Below are 16,951 nucleotides of genomic sequence, written 5' to 3'. Positions count from 1 at the left end.
AGAAGAAACAGAAGTAGGGGGCAAGAAGCATACATAAGTAATCTTGTCAAACTGTGATCTGGTTAATCATTATCTCAGGATAGTCAGAGGGACTCAGGGATTTTGGCTGGTTCCTTCTAAGTTCCAACAAGGACCTTAGCTGAAACAAACAAAAAAAATTTTTTTTAAAGTTAAAGGGGCATTAAGTCATTTAAATAGACAGCAGCTTTTCCCTATGTGAGTACAGAACCTTGCTTCTTAAAGTGCCTCCTAGCAGCTAGCAGTGACTTCAGAAGATTTTCAGTTTAAAGATTGTCTGTTAGTTTTTAATTTATTCTTTGGATAGAGAGAATCTTTTTCTGTGTTGCACTTAGAAGATTTTAAGTATTATTGCAAATAAATCTCCCACTTTTTTTGTTTGGTGTTAAAACCAAGTTTTTGCAAGTCAGCGTGAAAATTATACCAATTTTGAACTTCCACTTTGGCCATCAAAATTTAAGATTGTTCTTAGTTAGATCAGACTATTCTCCTAGGTACCAGCAAGATGATGTTATACAGAAAGCTGTCAGGTATCCTGAGAAGATACCTGAGAGAGAAGAGGGGAGCCTCACCTCAAACCATGACATTCTGTGACTTTTTCACAGATGTGAGATTTAAGCAGATTCATTGGCAGAGTATACACTTGAAAAGGTTGAGTGAGGACATGAAAGAGATGCACTATTCAAATATATGTTTTGGGCTACATTTTTGAGACTCTGGGTTCTTTTGTACTGACTGTCTGGCTAATCAGATAGTCAGTTCAATCACTTACTTTGACTATAGTCATATAGTCTTGTCTGATGGTTCCTGTCATTATGCTATGTTATATAATGACACATAGCATGGCGGGAAGAGGGTCAAACTAGAGAACATGTTATTACTTACTATCATTCTATCATTTTGTTTGATTTTTTTTAGTGATTCTTTATTGATTTTATTTATTTATTGGCAATACTGCAGTTTGAACTCAGGGCCTCCTGATTGCTAGGGAGATATTCTACCTCTGGAGTCATATCCCCAACCCTTTTTTGCTTTAATTATTTTTCACGTGAGGTCTTATGTTTTTGTCAGAGGTCAGCTTCAGACAGTGAGTGACCCTCCTACCTATGACCACCTGCATAACTGGGACTGTAAGTGTACACTGTAAGAATCAGCTTAGGTCAGGTCTTTTCTGTCAAAGAATTTAATCAGTAATAACCACCTTACTAACTCTCTTCTCATACACTCACTTCATGGACTCATAGCTTAATATGATAAAAGTTTCTATTAAGAACAAAGGGTTGTTATCCTCAGCTGGGCTAGAGCAAGAATTCCTTAGATGCCCTTATTCCAGAGCTGATAACCAAAAACAGTCATTGCTTCCCTGAATTTTTAAATTTCTTTGTTCCTACAGCCCCCTCCTAACCTGGCCCTTTTCTAATTAGCCAACCAGATAGACTGTGAGCCCAAAACCTGCCCAAACCAAGGGCAGGAGAGGGACAGCATGGTGTCAGATAAAACCCCTGCGGACTTCCTGCCCTGGTGTGCATACCTCTCAGACTCCCTGATGAGCACCCTTCTGCAGAAGTAAATTTTGCCTTGCTTATTGACTTCTGAGTAGTGCCATCTTTCTTGTGACACCTCAATATCTTAAGGCTATTTCTAACAGCATGGGGGCTTGCCCAGGATTTTCACATCACCCAGGGTGCTGTGGATACCCGCTCCTCAGGAGGGACGCCTCCTGCTGCCTTGTTGCAGCAGCCTCAGGGCTGGGGGAATCCACTATCTCTATGGCTGACAGCAAACTCGAGATCAAAAGTCAATTGGCAACGCTGGGAAAAGGGGCCACCCAAGCAAGCACAGCAATGGACTAGATTGAAAGGGACCAAGGTAGGAAAGTCAAGTACTGCCTTGGTGGTTGGGACATCCTGAAGAGAGGCTATGTGGGTGTGATTGGGACTTGTCCCAGACACAAAACAAGTGCCAACCCCATATTCCTAACCCCAGTAGCCCACGAGGGAGCTATGAGGGAAGATAGAGGAAGCACTCTGAGTAGAATATAGGAAATCCCCATGGGGGGAGCCTGGGGGGGTGGCAGGGGATGGGGGAGGAGCAGTGTTGAATATTATCCTGGGGATAACACAGTTAGGATTTTGGGATGTGAACTAAAAAGTCAACTTTAGGAAAAGCCCCCAAGAAACTAAACTATCTTCTTTTATTCCTCCAGATAGCCCTCTTGGCCTCATGTTACTATATTGGACAGAAAATCCTAGGACAAAAGATAAATAGAAACACAAAATGATAAAATATTATTCTTTCATTTAGACACAGGACCCAATCTTAAGACCGTCTGTTTTCTGGCCAAAATTTGACTCCAATGAAGACTGGGTTTGCCAAGTACACAAAGAACATGTAACTGATAAAAGTCCAGTAAGCCAGGAAGAAATAGATTATGCCCTTTGCTGGTGGAGGGGACCTATGACTTTGTTCCTGCTTACAATGCCTAAGACTGAAAATCCTAAATCATAAGAGGAAAAAAAGCAAATGGGAGCACCTTGATTGCCTTCCTCCACCTATGGACCGAAGAGCCCTGCCCCTAAACCTTCTCCACCCATTAGGCCAGGGAGGCCATAGGCAAATTCACCCAGGGAGGGAAAAGAAAATGAGGAGCAGTAGCAGGCTTGGCCCCTCCCTTACCAGGCACTTCTTTCTCTGGACTGAGAAGGGAGTTGGAGCAATATTAACAGAATATCCAAAACCTTCCCTTCTTCCCCAGTGAAAATCAATCCCAGACCATATACCATCTCTGAGATGTTCCCTTAGTGGGTGGGGGAATTAGGTTTGTTAACACCCTTCTCACTAGCTTGGAGGTGAGAAATTTAAAAAGAGAATTGAGGTCTCTGGTAGAAGATCCACATGGGGATCAACTTGACCAGTTCCTCAGCCCACAGGTTTATACGTATGCTGAACTATGTCCATTCTGAGCATCTTGTTCTTCAGGGAGGAAAGAGGAATGATAAGGAAGGCAGTCATGATGGCTTGGGAGTGCGAGCACCCTCCAGGTCCTAATGTCCTGCCTACAGATGTAAAGTTTCCCAATCGGGAGTCCCACTGGGATAATAATGATGCTGTTCATCAGGGTTATAGGAGAGATCTCAGAGATTTTATTACAAAGGGAATCCAGAAAGTAGTTCCCTGATCTCAAAATATAGCCAGGGCCTTTGATGTCCAACAAGGCAAAGAGGAAGGCCCAGATGAATTCTTAAATAGGTTAAAAGAGCAGATGAGAAAATACTCAGGATTAAATGTGGAGGACCCTGGGGTCAGTGCATGTTAAAACTTCATTTTGTAATAAACAGCTGGCCTGATGAAGCAAAAAAGTTACAAAAATTAAAAAACTAGAAAGATAAAAATATGGAAGAACTATTAAGGGAGGCCCAAAAAATTTATATAAGGACAGATGAAGAAAAACAAAAGCAAAAGGCCAAGATAATGCTGTCCACCAAAGAGCAAATGATTCAAAATAAAGTGGGCCTCCAGATCCAGGGACAGGGAGCTCCCCAAGGAGGATGCCAGAAAGGGCAATACCCCAAAGGACAACCAAGGAAGAAGGGGAAGAATGTACAAATATGGTAAGGAGGGGCATTTCAGGAGAGAATGCCCAAATTGGAAAAAGGAAGAGCAGGTGATAACCCTCATGTCATTTGATGAAGACTGGGGTGTCAGGGATGCTTTTATTTTAAAGGATCCTACCAAAAGCCCTTGATAAATCTAGAGGTAGGATTTGAACTCAATGAAATGACCTTTTTAATTGATTCTGAGCAGCTCGCTCATCTTTACTATTCCACCCCCCTTGTATGCTGTTGTCATCTGATAGTTTATTAGTTTCTGGAGTGAAAGGAGAGGGATTCCATGTCCCCTTATTCAGAGAGGCCCCTGTAAGATAAAAAGATAGACAGACAAAAGTAGTCTTTCTCTTTGTCTGTAAACAGGAATCAATCTGTTGGGCCAGGACTTAATGTCAGAATTGGGAATAAGATTAAACATACATCAAAAACAGATTCAGATTTCCCTCAACCTGTTATCTCTGGAAGAAGAACAACAAATTTTTCTGGAGGTCTGGACTAGGGATGGAAACTGAGAAGGACTAAAAGTCCCTCTAATTCACATTGAACTAAAAAGTAAAGGAGAAACTCAGAAGGAAACAGTATCCAATTCCCCTGGAGGGAAGGCTGGGATTGTAACCTACCATTCTTATAGATCAGTCCAGGATCTAAGAGGCATCAACCAAATTGTGCAAAGTAGACACCCAGTGGTCCCAAATTCTTATACCCTCCTCAGCAAGATACCACATGATCATAAATGGGTTAGCATAGGAGACTTAAAGGATGCTTTTTGAGCCTGTCTCTTAGATAAGGAAAGTAGAGATTTCTTTGTCTTTGAATGGGAAGAACCCCAAACAGGAAGAAAACAACAATACCAATAGACAGTTCTATCTCAGTGATTCACAGAATCCCCTAACCTGTTTGGACAAATCCATGAACAAGTATTGGAGACTTTTAAATACCCACATACAGATTAAGTGATTCCAATATGTAGATGACTTGTTAATCTCAATTGGACAAAAAGAAAGGGGTAACAGAGGCTTAATTTTCTGTGTCAACAGGGACTGAGAGTGTCAAAGTCCAAACTACATTTTCTGGAGAAGGAAGTTAAATACTTGGGAGATCTTATTACTGAAGGAAAACAGAGATTAAGCCTGGAGCGGATTTCTGGAATAATTATTATGCCTCTACCAACTACCAAAAGGGAGCAAAGGAAATTCTTGGGCCTTATTGGATACTGTAGATAATGTATAGATTCATATGCCTTTAAAACAAAGGGGCTTTATCTTAAACTTTTAGATGAAGAACGACTCTATCCTTTGGGAATCAGAGGAATTACAGTCCCTAGACATCCTAAAGTAGGCCCTACCTATTTGTAACTGTTGATAAGGGAACAGCCTTAGGGTCCTAATGCAGGACCATAGAGGACAAAGACATCCTCTGCCTACCTCTCCAAGATCTTAGATCCAGTCTCAAGGGGTGGCCAGAATGGATTCAATCAGTTGCAGCCACTGTTGTTCTAACAGAGGAGAGCAGGAAATTGGTTTTGGGGGGATCCCTGATTGTAAGCATGCCTCATCAAATGAGAATGATCCTTAGCAAGAAGGTAGGGAGGGAGATGGTTAACTGACTCAAGGATTTTTAAAAATGAGGCCATTTTGTTGGAGAGGAATGATCTGATACTCACCTTGGATAATGGCCTAAACTGAGCTGAATTCCTAGTGGAAGGACAATCCTCAAGTCCTATTGAACATTGCTCTCTAGACCTGATAGAATACCAAACCAAGGTGAGACCAGATCTACAAAAGACTCCCTTTGAGACCAGTGATAAATTCTTTGTGGATGGTTCTTCCCAGGTAATTGAAGGAAAGAGACATAATGGATACTTGGTAGTAACTAAAACTCACTTAACTGTAATTGAATCAGGCCGACTACCTAATAATTGGTCAGTTCAAAATTGTGAATTATTTGCACTTAATCAGGCCCTAAAACTTTTAGAAAAAAGGGAAGGAACTGTCTATACAGACCCCAAATATGCATTTGGAGTAGTACAAACGTTCAGAAAAATTTGGACCAAATAACATTTGATTAACAGTTAAGGAAAATATATGATTCACAAGGAACTTATCACTCAAGTCTCAGAAAATTTAATGAAATCTGAAGAAATAGCAGTAATTCATATATGGGGCATCAAAAAGGATATAATATGAAGGCCCAAGGAAATAGAATGGCAGATGAGGTTGCTTAAGAGGTTGCCTTGCAATCTGAGGTACCCATTTTCCATCTTACTATGGTCATATCTCCCCCTTCCATTACCCCTGAAGTTTTGTCTTCAAGTAGAAAAATTATTATCAGAATTGGGGGCCTCAAAAACTCCTGAGGGAAAATGGATTTTACCTGATGGTACAGAAATGCTCACCAAACCAATAATGAGAGAAATAATGTCTCATCTACATAAAGGAAGTCATTGGGGACCTCAGGCTATGTGAGATGTAATCTTAAGAAAATCTGGCTGTATAGGAATATACACCATAGCTAAACAAGTAGCTGAGAGTTTCCTGACCTATAGAAAGGTCAATAAGCAAGCTTCAGAAAAACAGCTCCTAGGAGGAAGGAGCCAAGGATTAAGACCATTTCAAACTGTTCAGGTCAATTATACCAAAATGCCCAAGATAGGGCAACTGAGATATCTTCTGGTTACAGTAGATCATTTGACTAATTGGGTGAAGACATTTCCATTGTCCAGGGCCATTGCCCATAATGTGGCCAAGGAATTATGGGAATCCATACTTCCAAGATTTGGCTAATAAAAAATACAGACTCAGACAGTGGGAGCCATTTCACGGCCACTGTGATCAAAGATCTTACTCAAGCCCTAGTTATGTCTTGGGAGTATCACACTCCCTGGCACTGGAAGGGTAGAAAGACTGAACCAAACCCTAAAGAGACAAATAACCAAACTAATACTAGAGACTTCCATGGACCAAATGCCTTCCTATAGCACGCCTCCAAATTAGAATGGCCCCTAGGGAAGACACTGGCCTGTCTCCATGTGAGATGTTATGTGGGTTACCTTATTTAGAAAAGCCCTCAGATCTCTCCACTATGGAGACTACATACTGGGTCTCTCCTCAACTTTACTTTCTCTTAGGCCACAAGGCCTTTTAGACCAGACTCCTCCCCTTGAATTCCCAGCTCACTCTTATTGACCTGGAGACTATATCCTGATAAAAACGTGGAAGGAGAGCAAACTCAAGCCCACCTGGGAAGGATCTTAGCAAGTTTTACTTATGACTGAGACAGCTCTCCGAATGGCGGAATAAGGTTGGACCCATTACACCAGAGCCAAGACCTCTCCTGATCCTCACCAAGGAGAATGATGGATGGCCACTCCACACACAGACCTTATGAAACTGACTATAAAAAAGCTGTGAGAGCCTGCCTGGTAATCTTAAGTGCTATCTCCTGTGCTCAGTCTGTACTACCTATGCTCTATGGAGATTATAAATGGCTTCTTGCTATGCAAGGTAGGATGTACCCTACAAATTTGGTTATAAATATTGCTAAAGCTTCTAACACTCAGGTTATCTGCTTCAATGCCTGTCTAGCCCTACCTAGGACCTCAGACCCTAATGATATGGCATGCATGATATCTCTATATCAGGAGGATTTGGCCTGGGGAAATGAGTCTTGCAAGACCTTGTCATTACCGTTTCCAGCAGTAAAAGGTCCAAGACAGAAGACTCTTCGAACCCTCAGGCCCCTATCCCCTGACACCAACTATGCGTTGTGCCTCTCTAGGTATGTGGGGAGTCATTCATGTTCATGGGTAACCTGAGCAGCTATAATGGAGGTCAATTCTTCAATGAGATTAGCAACCAAAATGCATTGGCCAAAGCCTGAGCAGATGTCTGGTGGTACTACAGAGGGCCTTTGCTTGAGATTCTCTGGAAAAATTGGAATGGAACCTGTACTTTGGTTCAATTAGCTATCCCTTTCACCCTGGCATTTCAACAACCCATCCAGTCAAAAAGGAGACTCAAATGCCAAAATAAAAGAAATACAGAAGGGATGACTCCAGAGAGGTCATTTGACCCACATGTTTATAGAGTTGCCATTGGAGGCCTCCCCTAAGAGGCCCCCAGTGAATTCAAGGCTAGAAATCAAATGGCGGCAAGCCTTCGAGTCAGTACTATTATAGTAGTCCACAGTCAATGAAAATGTAGAGTAGATCAATTATTTCTATTATAATCAACAGAGATTTGTTAACTACACTAGAGATGCCATCAATGGAATAGCAGAGCAATTAGGTGACACAAGCCAAATGGCATGGGAGAACAGATTAGCCCTAGACAGATGTTAGCAGAAAAGGGAGGAGTTTGTGTAATGACAGGAGGTCAATGTTGTACTTTCATCCCCAATTATACCACACCTGATGGCACCATTACAAAGGCTTTACAGGGATTAACTACTCTTGCCAATGAACTTGCAGAAAGTTCTGGAGTAGATGACCCATTTAATAGCTAGATGGAACAATGGTTTGGAAAATGGAAAGGCATGATGGTATCCATTTTCACTTCCCTGATAATTGTGTTAGGATTAATGACCAGAGAAGGGTGCTGTCTCATTGCATCTATGAGAGGGCTCATCCAAAGACTAATTGAGACCACACTCACCAAACAGACTCCTGTCTCTTACCCAGACAATCTCCTCTCATTAGACACAGTCAAACAAGAAAGTCAATTAATGCTAGCTAAGTTTAAAGAAAAGAACTGTAAATAAAAATTGGGGAGGGATTGTAAGAATCAGCTTAGGTCAGGTCTTCTCTGTCAAAGAATTTAATCAGTAATAACCGCTTTACTAACTTGCTTCCCATACACTCGCTTCATGGACTTGTAGCTTAATATGATAAAAAGTTTCTATTAAGAACAAAGGGTTGTTATCCTCAACTGCACTGGGGCAAGAATTCCCTTAGATGCCCTGGTTCCAGAGCTGATAACCAAAATCAGTTCTTGCTTCTCTGAACTTTTTAAACTTCTTTGGACCCAAAGCCTCCTCCTAACCTGGCCCTTTTCTAATTAGCCAACTACGTAGAGTGTGAGCCCAAAACCTGCCCAATCCAGGAGCAGGAGAGGGACAGCATGGTGTCAGATAAAACTCCTGTGGACTTCCTGCCCTGGTGAGCATACCTCTCAGACTCCCTGGTGTATACCCTTCTGCAGAAGTAAATTTTGCCTTACCTATTGACTTCTGAGTAGTGTCATCTCTCTTGTGACACTCCAATATCTTAGAGATATTTTTAACAGCACCACCACACCTGGCTTACTGATTGAGATGGGGCCTTGATAACTCTTTGCATGAGCTGGCCTTGAACTGCAATCCTCCCAATCTCTGCCTCCTGAGTAGCTGGGATTATAGGCATGAGCCATTGTACCAGCTTGTTAGTGATACTTCAACATATGTTGCCTTTAAGGTCCAGTACATGCTTTAATAGGGCTGAATACAGTCCTCTGTGGGGCCAATCTGTGACAGTTTATTTTGACATTTTACTTGTTTTACTGTTTTTCCTTCCCTATTCTCTCCATCTCCCTATATCAAAACCACCTGGAGTTTTAAAGGAAGACTCTGCTTTGATGAGCATAACTTAGAGTCCCTTGAGAATGACCAAGCCAGGGCTATGTGTTGAGTCAAGGCTGCTGTTTGTGAGTTTCACTTCTCCATGTATCACTCTAAAGTTGATTTTGCCTTTTTATGTCTTGGAAACCCAATTACCTTACAGTAAGTGGGGTGCTCTTTAAGCTGCCAGGTGATCAACCTTTATGTGTACCTCCCAGATGAGTGCAAAGTTCCCTAAAAACATTCTTCTGGTGGGGGTCCCTAGGAAACTCTTGTCACAGACCAATGTTCTGACACTTTCAGTAAGGTTCCAGTTGCCTAGTATACTTTGGGGCTGGAAAGAGCAACATCTCTCTGTTTTTCTTCAGTGCAAGATTTACTCTCATGTATTTTTATTGAGGTCAGACTACAGAGAGTTGGTATCAATCAATGGTAGATCCAAAGCACAAGGATGAAAGAAGGAAAGGAAGGAAGGAAGGAAGGAAGGAAGGAAGGAAGGAAGGAAGGAAGGAAGGAAGGAAGGAAGGAAGGAAGAAAAAGAAAAATGCAGTTTATAAAGTGCTTATATTAAACTGGCCCAAACAAAAACCTTAGGACCCTTACCAGTAAACCACCCTGCACTCAACTGAGACTCAAATATTTTGCAAAGGAAGATGGAAAGCAGTGTCTATTCTGCAAAGCCAAAACTCTATTTTAATTCTGGAAAACAGCCAAGTCTCAATCAAAGATCTAGGAGACTTGGGATTCTGAGATGTTCTTCCTTGGCCTCTGACTGAACCCTAGAGTTGAATAGCACTATGGGCTCAATTTTTGGTATTACAGCTGATTCTAGAGAGAACTATTGGGAAGTGAGGAGTCACACTTCAGGGTCTCTTCATGGACACAAAATGTCAACCTAAAAGACAATTTGAGGTAAGAACAAAGCCTAAAGGAGGATGGGCACCTGGGGAGAAAACATGAATTCTAGTTGCCGAAAATAAGTGCGTCCAAAGGATCTGGGGTGTTTAGATTATAAAAAGAGAGCTGGGGATATAGTTCAGAGGTAGGTAGAGCACTTGCCTAGTATGTGCAAAGCCCTGGGTTTGATAACTAGCACAGCAAAAAAATTAAAATTACAAAAAAAAATAAGGAAGTTGCAGCAAACCAAATGTTACAAATGCACCAGTTGATAAGACTAGCATAGGACAGTGACCAGTTGTCAGTCACTTATGTTACATTCCAGGTAAGAATGCAATAAGAAGGGAGAGGCTTTGTGAGCGGACTTATTATCCTTATGCTGTTAGAAGTCCACAGAAACCTGCTCTGCTAGGTCAGAACGACCTTGGTGGCTGAGTTTTCCTCAGACTTCAGAATTTTGTCACCTGGTTCTTATGACATTTTAATTTTTTTTTCAAACTTAGTAATAAATGTATAAAATATCTCCGTCAAAGTCAGGAATGAGACAAAAATGACTGCAATCACTGATTGCTTCCATTAAGTACTGTCCTGGAAATCTAACCTGTATAGTAAACAAAAATAAAAATAAAATAAAATTGAAAATGAAAAAGACAAAATTATTCTTGTGCACAGATTATATAGTTATCTATGTAAAATTAAATCGTTAGAATTAAAGTTAAATTTTTAAAACATAATATACTAATTATAATAACTTAGAAAGTATAATTTTGTAAAAATATGTTAATTGTGTCAGTAATCAATTGCCACAACAATGCTGGTTAATGAACCGTTTCAAACCATCTCAAACTTTGAAGCAACAAGCATCCTTGTACTCCCAGAGGTTGCTAGAGTTCAGCAGACCTGTCCTGGGATAACTGCTTTAAACTGCAGGTTTGCATTTAGGCAGCTCTGTTCCAGGTGTCTTTCATCCTTCTGAGACCCCTGAGCCATCCCCTGGAGTGCATCTTCCCAGGGTAAGTACACAAAAGGGCAAGCAAGAATTCACAATTCATCCTATGACTCAGTCACTATGTTCTGTATTCATGATTTTGTGACATTTGGAGGCCTTACAGACTTGGGGACAGACCACCCCTCCTAGAGCTAGCTAAATCCCAAAGAAAGTAAACAATTTACTTGGGAGCATGCCTCTCTATGCAAGCCAATCATCTCCTTTTACCATACACCCACCAGTATTTCCCCTTCCCTAAGTCACCCCATGACCAGGTTCCAGGCAACTAGAGACCATCCCTATGATCTTTATAGTATGTTGGAATTATTCAAGCTATTTAGTCAAACCTAAACTGCTTACTCTGCCCTGCATTGCTTTTCCTATGGAAACCCCAATAAAGAATGCGGCCTAAACCTTTCCCTTACTTCTTTTTGCCCTCTGACCAAAACTGGTGCTGTCTCCTATGGCACTGTATAATATGACATGTTTCCTTCTCTTGGAGAATGTAAGTGTAATGGTTTAGATATGAAATATCCACCAAAAGTCATGAGTTGAAGGCTTGGTCCCTAATGCAGCAATGTTCAGAGGTGGAGCTTTAGAAAAAGATTGTATCATGAGGGTTCTGGCTTCATTAATGCATTGATAGATTTTTAGGTTAATGGGTTATTGGGAAGTGGTGGAAACTTTAGGAGGTGGAGCCTACTTGGAGAAAGTAGGTCACAAAGGGCATGCCCTTGAAGAATGTACTTTGTCACACACCTCTTCCTCGCTCTTTCTTTGCTCCTTGACCAGCACGAGGTGAGCAGCTTTCCTCTACCACATGCTCCCTTCCATGATGTCTTTCCTTGACACAGGACCAGAACAACAGAGCCAAGAGACCATGGGCTGATACATTAGACACCATGAGCCAAAATAAATTTTTCCTCCTTTAAGTTGATTTTTTCAGATGGTTTGCCAGAGTGATGGAAAGCTGACTAATGTAGTAAGTAATAAATTCTTCTTTCAATGGCTTTAGCCTCCCCATGTTGGTACTCAATCATCTCCATGAATTAAAACTCCACAGATACATAGAAGGGAGCCTCAAATTGATACACAGTCATTTCTACCCAAATTCCACAGTCCATAGCAAAATATACAGCCAAGTCCAACATCAGAACTGTTGGTGGATTTCATTACTCATGTAGGAAGAACTGTAAACACACATAGCAAAAGGTACAGATCAAGGAAAGAATAAACAACTAAAAATAGTAATATATACCATTATAATAAAAATAAATAAAGTACCTAGGAATCACTTAATAAAGGAGTTTGCAACCTTTACAAAGAAATTTTCATAACTTTGTTGAAAGTATTTAGAACTACATAAATGGAGAAATATGCCATATTATTACATAGCAAGACTGAAAGGTCTAAAGATGTTTATTTTCCTCAAATTACTCTGTAATCCAGTGAAATTTCAATCTAGGAAAATATGGGAGAAAAAAAGAACAACATGAGGAGTTTTGACTCAGATACCAAGATTTATTATTAAGCAAAAGTAATTAAAATAGTATGATATTGGTATAGGGGAAAAAAATAAGCAAAGGAGTGGACCAGAAAGCCCAGAGATGGATACATACATTTGTGGGAACTTAGACTACGCAGGCAGCACATTTTCAATAACCATGTTGAAAAATAAGATAAAATTTACTACTACTTAATATTATATACAAACTTAAATTCTATACAGATTAAAACACTAAATATGAGATATAAGACTTTAAAATGTTAAGGAAAATATCTTTCTGACCTTAAGTAGAAAAATATTTCTTTTTTTAAAAGGAGTCTAAAAACATTGGCCATGAAGGAAAAGATTGATGAGTGTTATTATATTTTAAAATTAAACTTTTTGAGAAGACAGAGATGAGGGCAAGAGAGGGCAGAAAGGAAGGTGAATATGATGAACACACAATATCTGCATAAATGTAGATGTCTGAGGGATACCCACTAATTTGTATAATTATTATGTGTTATAATAAGGACTAAAAATGAAAAAAATAAACTTTTAAGAATCTAATGGCACCATTAAAGCATAAACTACAGACTGGAAGAAGTATTTTTGTAACTGACAACAGATTAGTATCAAATTATGTAACATCTATGAATAAATAAGAAAAAGAAAACTAGCCCAGTTAAAATTTTGGCAGTGAGTTATAAACAGGCAATTCACAAAATAAGGGGGAAATAAATGGCCAGCTCAACTATAAAAAGATGTTCTTCCTCAATAATCATAGAAATACAAATTACACTTTAATGAGAAAGGTACATTTTAAATTCTTGAATTCTTGATAAAGACAGAAGGAAAAAACCTAAACCAGGTGCTAGTGGCTCATACCTGTAATCCTAACAATTTAGGAGGCTGAGGTTGGGAGGATCACAGTTTGAGGCCAGTCGAGGCAAATAGTTTGCAAGACTTCATCTCCAAAACAACCAGAGTAAAATGGACTGGAGGTGTAACTCAAGCAGTGGAGTGCCTGTTTGCAAGCACAAAAAGAAAGGAAGGAAGGGAGGAAAGAGAGAGAGAAAGAGAGCAAGAACTAGAACAATGGAAAAACCAAACCATGGTCTTAGTTAGGAAGATTAATTTTTCATCAATTGGTTAGACATGCTGATTCTAAAGTTCTTATGGAAAATAATCAAACAAGAACCAAGGAAATTCTTAAATAAAAGTATGAAGGAAGATTAACCCTGTGGTATATGAAAATATGTTAGAAAGCTAAAGTAATTAAAATTGTAATACTGGCACATGAATAAACAGGGAGAACAATGGGACAAAATTAAAAATACAGAACTAGACCAACATATGAATAGTTAATGACAGCAGTGACCTTCAAAATCAGTGGGGAGGAAGATGGATTATCCAATAAATTCTGTTACCATCTAGGAAAAAATTCAAGATATATTTATATTTCATATCTTATACCATGATAAATAACAAGTGCACCAGGCTAGGTGACACACACCTGTGATCCTACACATGAGAGACTGAGGCAAGAGGATTATGAGTTAAAGGTCTTGGCTACAAAGCAAGACCCTTCCTCAGGGGGTTAAAAAATTAAGGTAAAAGCAAAAATACTAAAAGGACATAAGAAAATATGCAAGCATTTTTTTGCGTGGTGCTGGAGACCAAATCCAGGGTGTCCTGCATGCCAGATATGTGCTCTACACTGAGCCACATCCCCAGCTCAATTTTATTAACAGGAGAAATTTAATATTAAGAATTGTCAACTACATAAAGTACTGAAAGGGCAAAAGAAAAATGGTAGAAATTGAACTGAGAGCATGGCTTAAATGGTAGAGTACCTGTCTAGAAAGCATGAGGTCCTGAGTTCAAACCCCAGTACCACTAGAGAGAGGGAAAGGGAGAAATGGTATAAATGATATCAATGGAAAAAAATGCACACATCATTTTCAGCCAGACTAGGAGACAAAATGCACAAAGGCCGCCAAAAGCTATTAAGTTTACTTCATAATATTTATGACGGTAATATGTTGTGGAGGCCTCTTGGGGTGGGAAAGGGTTTGGAGTAAAAAATCAAAACAGTCCAAGGGCAGCAGATAACCAGAAAACACCAGGAAAAAAACTTCCTACAGGCAGGAGGCTCAACCTGAAGTGAGAATCATTACCTCTTGCATACAATAAGAGCTGTAACAGTTAAGGGGGACAGGATAGAAAACCGACCGTGGGAAATGAAACAACCCAGCAACCTCCAACATGAGAAAAATTCTAGCAAAAGTGTCTTTTCTGAAGTATCATTTAACAAATAGATAAGCCAGAAAGATTCAAAGGCAGCCAGTCAGCACTGATATAAGTGAAAAAGGCAAGGAATTGTTGCAAAACTTGCCAGATACAAAAGAATCACCAAAAAAGTTGTCATGAATAGATGAAAAGTCTGACCAAACATTTTGTCATTACTTAAAAAGACTTACTGAAGAAATGACCTAGGTAAAAGGAATACAAGGAAGGAAGGAAGGAAAGATGGAAGGATATGGTCCTAGAGTAGAAATTATGAGGAAACAGGAGAAAATAAAATTTGATCTTACACATTTGCAGAACTCAGAAAAGAGGTATACGACAAAAGGAAGCAACATCGCAGAAATCAGAAGTAGAGGATCAAGCCAGCTCCCTGTGGCTCACACCTGTAATCCTAGCTACTCAGAAGGCAGCGATCAGGAGGATTGCTGTTCGAAGCTAGCCAGAGCAAATAGTTTGCGAGACCCTATCTTGAAAACATCCAACTCAAAAAAGGGCTGGTGGATTGGCTCAAGGTGTAGGCCCTGAGTTCAAGCCCCTGAATTGAAAAAAAAAAAAATAGTAGAGGAGCACAAGGGGGTATAAAATACAGTCGGAAATACAACTGAGAAAGCTAGACAATAGAAGTAAAACCTGTATTGATGTATAGTTTTAATCTTTTTTTTGTTTTTTTGCAGTGTTGGGGATCAAACCCTGGATCTTCTGCATGCCAGGCAAGCATTCTACCACTGAGCTACACCCCGACCTCACAAAGTTTTAAAGCGAGCTATAAAGAAATTAATACATAGAGAAGACATATAGTGAAGATCTGACAAGACATCAGTGGAATCCCCAAAGAACAAAAGCAAAACAACTGAACAGAACAAATAGTGTAAGAAAATTTTGCTGAAATAAAGGGCAATCTAACATACTGTGTTCAAGAGAAAACTGGCAAAATGATCATTGCCAACATTTATAGAAATACAAAGTCATTAGTTATCCAAAATAAGAAATAATCCCTCTTCTTTCTAGCCTTCTTTCTTTTTCTCATTCCTTTGGATTCAGAGCAGTCCAAAAGCCATTTAGTGGCAGGAAAAAAAAAAAAAGACATGCACATAAGGAGGAATGGAAAGCTTCAGAAGCCCTGCAAATAGCAGGGTTCGAGTTTGGGCAGAAGAAGGACATCTGGGTAGAAGAATGATCTGTCCTGGGATACCAGAACCCATGTAGAGTAAGAGAGTGTCCCTGCTGGAGGGCAGCCTGGCAAGGGGTGTGGGAGCCTGAGTAGGTGAGGAGGGTTTCTGCATGTTGGGACAGCTTAGCACAGTGAGTTCAATCAATGTGAGAATGTTCACAGCACAGCATGAGAATCTATTCAGCAGGAAGTCTTGAAGCCTGACCATAGCCCTGGGCAGTAGGAGGCAGCCAGGATAAAAGGGAGTCAGTACATATTCAGCAAAGCCCAGAGATACAGCAGCAAAGGAGCCAAGGAAATGTAAGATATCAATGAAAAGGACACCTCCTTACCTCAAAGAGAACCAAGTTGCCTGATCCAGGATAGTACATAGTGCCCAGTACATTCAGGAAGCCACAGGCTGCCCAGACAATGAGGTTGGCCCCACAGCTGTCCCTGTAGACCAACACAAACGTGGGACCAGACATGACACGTGACATGAAGGTGCCAGAGCCAATCAGAACCACAATGGATGCTCTACTGGTTATTTCCCTCCTCCGTAGACCCCATAATCCAGCCCTTGCCCTGACCCCCCCCCCCACTCCCTCCACCATCTCTTTCCTTACTTCTCATCATATCAGAAATCCTATGTACTATGTTGGATCAGGCAACCTGGTTCTGCAGGGGCAGGTGTTTTGAGCCCCTGCAAGAGTTAGTGACTACAGCAGACTGTGGGAGTCTAAACCAGAGACAAGCTCTAAAGACACTGGTTCTGGGGCCCTTGACTCTCTGTTTGGCACCTTATTGAGACTTGTATAAATGTAGGACCTCATGATCGCAGCATAAGTCAGTCAAGCTCCAAAAAAAGGAGTTTAGTACCAACTCCTAACCCTCTAAGACAA

At 40.3% G+C, this 16,951-nt stretch overlaps 1 protein-coding gene across 1 annotated transcript in view; it reads right to left on the bottom strand.

Annotated features, from left to right (window-relative positions):
* LOC109681731 (b(0,+)-type amino acid transporter 1-like) overlaps nucleotides 1-16,951 on the bottom strand; it is a 72,402-nt gene that overhangs the window by 39,796 nt on the left and 15,655 nt on the right.

The sequence above is a fragment of the Castor canadensis genome, chromosome 12 (genome assembly GCF_047511655.1).
Source record: "Castor canadensis chromosome 12, mCasCan1.hap1v2, whole genome shotgun sequence".
NCBI classification, from domain to species: domain Eukaryota; kingdom Metazoa; phylum Chordata; class Mammalia; order Rodentia; family Castoridae; genus Castor; species Castor canadensis.
This window is presented reverse-complemented; position numbering and strand designations above follow the sequence as displayed.